Source organism: Otolemur garnettii, unplaced genomic scaffold (assembly GCF_000181295.1).
Source record: "Otolemur garnettii isolate 467f Iridium unplaced genomic scaffold, OtoGar3 scaffold00006, whole genome shotgun sequence".
Lineage (NCBI taxonomy): Eukaryota > Metazoa > Chordata > Mammalia > Primates > Galagidae > Otolemur > Otolemur garnettii.
The window spans coordinates 16,381,449-16,388,085 of record NW_003852401.1 but is presented as its reverse complement, the minus strand read 5'-3'; the positions used below and the strand labels follow the sequence as shown (position 1 = coordinate 16,388,085).

The window sequence follows — 6,637 nt, the reverse complement described above, 5'->3', positions numbered from 1 at the left end:
AGAATAATATGACTTCTGGTACTCAGGCTGTGTTTCATGAAAAAAATAAAAGAACACAATACATATTGATAAAGACCACTAACAATATTATTCAGTTAAAATTTTATTATATTTAAAATATTATTTTAGGTTACTTAATGCATTTTATGTTGAATTGCTGAAGTTTATTCTTAACTTGGTTATTATATAAATGAACACAAATATTTTTTCCAGCATTTTGGAGATGATTTTTCCCCAGATCCATATTTATAATGAATTATAGCTGTAGATATATTCTCTTTTCCTTATAGAAGAAATAGGGTGCAAAGTGAGCCCAATATTAATATAAAAAACAATAAAGAATCTGGGTCAGAATTTCCTATAATATTGAGGTCTCCAGGTTCTGCAGAGATCATAGTGGACTTTTTCACCAGGCATATAATTGCAATCTCCTTGCTTAGGAATCTATGTTGTATGAAAAAGAATGGAGAACAATCTGAGAAGCATATCCTGCACTGTTATCAGAATCATGAACTCTGGGTCAGCCTCTGCAAAAAGAGGCTCTCTTTCTCAGGATGCGTTACTTTCTTGTGAATATTCTGAACCTACAAGGTGGACCCCAGCAAGTGTATCAACCCTCTAGCTATTTGCTTTATGACATCACTATTGGTTTATTAAGACATAATTATAAATATTTTAAAAATACATTACAATAAAAAGTTTAGTATAAAACAATTGGATTTTAGAAGGAAAACAGGGACTTCTTTAAGACCAGTGAAATAAGACCTAGCTGTGGAAATACATTTTTTTTTCATAATTCTCCTAAGGGAAATCAGAAATGAAGTGTTGGCAGTGGAACTAAGTTTCTTGGGAAGAAGACTTCACACAGAAGCCATTATGATTGCTTACAAATTTCTAATTCAGCTAAAATATATTCCAAATAAAGAAAACATTCAAGAATATGTATTATCTTCTGAAATTCTAAAGTTATTGGGCAAACCCAAAGTTCAGTAATGGATGAAAACTTTAAATTTCTTCTGAGACAAAGGAGGTTATTAAAACAAATAAAGAGAAGAAAATTCTCAAATAAATAATCTTTATTTGAAAAATCATTGGAATTGATAATTATTGAAATATATAAAACGGTAAACAAATTCTGTGACTATAAAAGATTTAGTAAGGCATTTTCATTATGAACTCATTTAGTAAGAGGTTATTTAATGGAATTCAAATCACTCACTTCTTGTTTCTCCATCCACTTTTCCTCCCTCCATTCCCCAAGCATACACATAACAAATTCATCAAATGCTTCATACGAGATTGCCAGTCAAGTTACAATTTTATATACTTGATTATCCTGAGAACAAAATGATAAATAACAAACAAAATCATTAATCTACATAAGATCACCATTCCTATGACTCCAAAATACAGTGAATGTTGCATAATATAAATTTAATCTGAGAAATCTTCTTAAAGTTTCTTCTACAATCACTGATTTTTTCTTTTCTCCGCTCAATATTTTTTTCAGTGATATTCTTATTTGATTATGATTCCTCCCAAATGAGAACTACCTTTCTTTTAAATCCAACATTCATGGTCACTTTACCTTCTTGTACAGCCTGGCCCAATGTACCGATTTGTTTTATCGACGTTTACTGACTTTCTATGAAGTGCCAGGTAATTCGCTAGTTCTAAAACTATAAAGCTATAGCTAAAAATAGAACTTATGGTTCTCTCTGAAATACCCAAGGTCTAGTATGTGGGGACAGATATATCAATAGACAACAATACAGCCACGAGGTAAAATGTGAGAGTAAGTGGCCGAGGAAACAATTAAGAATTTGAAGCAAGGCCACATTTTGTAATGCTTCAAAAAGTAAATAAAGGCAGATTTGAATCAGAATGATATGAAAAATTAGTCAGGAGAAATATAAGTATGTAGGGTTAGAAGGAGTGGTTTAGGAAGAAAAGTACCACATCACTCAGGCAAAAAGTGAAGGATATATCGAATCTTAACAAAAATAGTTTTTTTATTTGTTTGTTTTTCTGGGAACTACAACTAATTAACTATTGATATAACTCAGTGTACACTGCACAAAGTTGACAGAAAATACTGGAGGGGTAGCATCAAAGTAAGAATTAATTAGACTTTAGGTTTTATGATTTAGACACTAGAGAAAAATGAAAAGATTTTAGGCAGGGATGTGATATAACCATATGACCAGATTAGAAGTATGACAAATAGTTTGGAAGCTACAAAGCTGGTGAAAAGATTATTCCAACTGCAAACTGTAAGAACATACCAAATTGCATAATTTTCTGAGCCTAACCTTCTTATCTGACACACAAAAAAATATTAGTACCTTCATTTCAAAGTGATTGTGAGATGATTAGAAGTTGTCTACATAAAGCAGGTGGTACCCTGGAAGAGATCTTCTAGGTACTGATTAAGAGGTTTCCTTTGACCAGCTTGAACTTCTGGAACATTAGTTTCCCTTTCTACATGGAAGATGATATTCTCCCTATAACATAATTTTTCTTTCTCCTGACAACACATTCTTTCACATGAGCACACGAATGGGAAGTTGGCTCTTCTGCTGGGAATGGATTAACACATACATTTATGTGCTTAGTACATGAAGCGTATCATTTTAAAATTGCTATTTCAAAGGCAGATATATATTGCATGTATTTGTAGCTTAAACTAAAAATCCAGTCACAAACAGTGAATCGAGAAACCCTTTAATTCTGCTATTTTGCTATAAAATCTGCTATTTTGCCATAAAATCACAAATGCACTGTGTGCTGGAGCCATCCTGGTGAAGGATGCTTGCTAGCACTGATCAGATCTAAATATATTTTCACAAGTTGGATAGAGTTTTAGTTTCCAAGTTGGCTCATCGTAGTAAATGATAGTTGTGAAGATCAGCCACAAATCAATGTAGCAGATAAATGACAAGGTGAACATAGGTATTTGTACATGTGCACGCCTTGTACACTCCCCCTATGTCTTTCTCTCTGTTTATCTCCCCTAATTCAGTGCTAAATCCCATGAAGACCAGAAAAAAAAATGCTTCTTTCTAAAACACTTTTTGCTTGACTCCCAATTAGGTTTTGAACATGAAAAGAACATTTTCAAATGCTTTCACAAAAAGTACGATTCCTATGTTAAAGCTTAATAGTTTTTTATGCTATGCCTAAAGAAATATTCGGAAAATTAGCAACTGGACAGTCTGGTTAAAATTGTCTCCTTTGTAGAATATGGTGTTAATTTCAGGCACATTTAACTGTGTGACTGAATGGCAATTAAGCAGTGTAGTGACTACTAGTCGTGGGTTAAAATAATTTGTAAGGCTTAATTAATTGCTACCACAACTGATAGCCCTGTCAAATTGGCAAATAAGTTCATTGATCTTAAAATTCAGCTGTATTCAAGAGAAAGACTGACAAAATGATTTGTAGACTGTGATAGAGAGGCAGCTAGAGATACGTAACATGTGTGGGAGAAAAGGATATACCACCAGGAGAGAGAAAACAGAGATGGTATTTTCAAAGAAATATTATGCCTACATTTCTCCAGAGACAATACCCCAGGAACCAAATATCTATCCTTCTCATGTGTTGTACATAAGGGATTTTTTTGTACTTTTAATGACCTCCTACTTTTCAGTTTATACTCAGCACATGATAAATAAATTAGATTTTGCACCAAGTTCATTTATTCTCACATTTTCAAAGCAAAAATAGCCACAAATCTGGCCTGAGTGTAAGGTATTAAGTGCCTTCTTATACATGCACTGCCAACTCTCAGGCTTCCTGTAATCCTCTCAAGGATGAAAGAAGGCTGATGCATTTCTCTTTTTATGTTAAGACAAATGAGCATGTTTTACCCTGTAGTCTGGAGATCTTGTGGAAATTTGAGACACCCTGACACCAAGTAGCAGTCCACCCCTAATTGATATTCACTCGCCTTTCACAGGTGGAATGAGTAATAAAGAGAACAATAGACAATGTCCCCAGTTCTTCAACCAAGTGACTAAATTGTGGTACAACAGTTTATTCCTATAATCAGCAGCAATCTTGATGCCTAATCTGTTGAAAAATACATTAATTGTACAAAAAAAGGTTAAGATAATCATACCACCCATGTTACATTTTGTAATTTGGCAAAAAGCTGTGGAACACGTCAACAGTAATGACCTCAAAAACAATACTTTGAAAGAAGGGACAGACTACTGACATTTGGTGAAGTTTCCAGAACAAGAGCCTGGATTAAACTCAGATGCTTTGTATCAGGCACCTTTTAAGCACCATGTAAATAATCTCTGCCTCATCTATCTTTTCTCTGGGCTGTCTGGGTGACTTTCAACATCCCAGTCTATGGCTACTATAATGAATTCTAAGTGAATTCCCAAGTCCACTTTGAGAAAAAGTCACATCCTGGCTTTTCAGAAAATAATCATGAAACACTGAGCAATTCATCACACTTGACTCTGGTAATAGATCCCTTGAGTTGACTTTCCTCCTTCCCTGCTTCACTCCTCTTTACCCTCACTTCAGCTCCCTGAAATTTCCCTCCATTATAAATTAGTAGTCTATAAACCTTTGACTTTTTAAAACAAAATTTTGAGGAGGCCATTGATTTGGATAGACCTCCTGACCTAGGCCCTAACAGATCAAACCAAAATGGAATCACTCATGGTAAGATTATACATGACCAAACCAAAACCTAAATGGTTTACTTGTAAGATCAGACAAACTAAAAATTTGGAGAGAGATGATGGCCAAGTCCCTGAATAGATCAGTTTTCTGAAAAAAGCAGGTGATTTATAGCAACCAATATAAAGGAAGCCCAATTGTGAGGTATTATAATAATGAAGTCCTCTCTGCCTTAACTCATACAAGGAAAGTGACCTGAAGTAACTTGATAGTAATCAGTTTAATTTTTACACTATGCTAATTCCTTGAACTTCCTCAGGCTACTTTACAAGAATCAGCTGTTCTCTTACCTTTTATTTTTTTTAAGGGTGTTGGTCAGATTGTGACACCCAGGCATCCCACAAAGTAGGAGATCACCTTTGGGGCAACCTTTACCCACTCAAAAAGTCATCTCACATAAGCAGTGAGGATTCAGGTGTCACTCTGAATTGTTATTTTCCTTACTCATGTGGAGCACCTTTCCATTACCTACATAGGATGCTGCCCTGTTCATGAATCCATAATAAACTTCAGTCAGATCTTTCAATTTGTGGAAATTTTGGGTTTTTTTGAGACTTTGCATCTATTCTCCGGTAACTCATAGTAAAACTTAACTTCTTTTGCAAGTAATATAGGAAAAATACTTATAGTATAAAAATGTATTAGCCTGGTGCCAATAAGATAAAAAGAATTAAAATGCTATGACTTATTGAAATTTATAGCTCTTCATTTTCAAGGTAATAATGAAGAATCTGGGAGTTCTAAATTTCTCACACATTCAACTGTGGGCAAAGAACTTGAGGTACAAGAATGTTCATACCATTCACTTCAAAAGAAAGTACGTGTGAATTGCTGGTTTACCATAGCTAGGGCCCTTAGTCTATTTTAGTGTATTTATGCTGCTTTTGCTTTGGAGTAAGAATCCATAGATCTAGAGAATATGTTCATGTCTATAACTACAGTTATTAGTATTAAAAACTTTAATAGTTGTAGCAGAAACACCGTATTTCAGAACCTACAAACTATGTTGTTGTCTCCTCTATTTATTTCTCATACTCTTGCTTCAGATTCATCTTGCCTGAAAAACTTTTTCCACTGGTAGCAAACCAAAGTTGTTTTTTTGTTTTGTTTTGTATTGTTTTTAAACTGGCTGTGCATTACTTTTCTTCATGAATATCATTACTATGGAATTTTTTTTTTAATTCTTTAAAGAACAGTCAAAATTTAGGAGAAATTAATGAACTAAAGCCTTCTGAGTTTTTGTATAAATAATATCAATGAAAACCTGGTTTAAAGAAGACAAGATCAATGAACTAAGGAAAATAGACATTTGCAAATATTGGAGTGAATGGCAATCCAGGTCCTTAACAAAACTTGGAAGATATAAGTAAACTCTGCTTAGAGAATTTGGGATTATAAGCTTGCAAAAATATACTAACAATGAAATATATCACTATGGTTTCATTTATGTTTAATTTCTAGTAAATTATTAGGATAAATATTTTTATACATAGATCTTTAATTGAAAGGTACAACACACAGCTCTGATCTAATAAAAAATAAAATATTAAGTGCATATATAGTATAAAAAAGATACACTATAATGCTATATATATCATATTCATGTTTTACTTTTAAAAGTTTTATTTAACAATTTGATTATTATTTTATATAACAAATGTTTACAAAAAAACCTTGAAATCTTAGAATTACCCTTGAGACTAAGATTACAAGGACAATGTAAACACAGTTTCTGTCCTTAACTGGCTACCATATAGTAAGAAGAGTAAAACAAGCATAATTAAAAGTAATGGCTTATTATAATCCATGTTATAATGGATATCTATGTGGAGAACTACTGGATCACAAGATGGAGACACTTAACATTAAGTTTATATTAGGTGGGGGGCAAGGTCTAGGCATCGAGGGAAGTATCTCTGAACCAATAAAAGTTTAG

The 6,637-nt window shown here is 33.2% G+C and overlaps 1 non-coding gene across 1 annotated transcript; it reads right to left on the bottom strand.

Annotated features, from left to right (window-relative positions):
- Positions 1-5,013: 5,013 nt before the first annotated feature.
- LOC111722903 lies at positions 5,014-5,158 on the bottom strand. The gene has a single exon (XR_002771541.1). It is a non-coding gene; the product is annotated as a U12 minor spliceosomal RNA (small nuclear RNA).
- Positions 5,159-6,637: the final 1,479 nt, after the last annotated feature.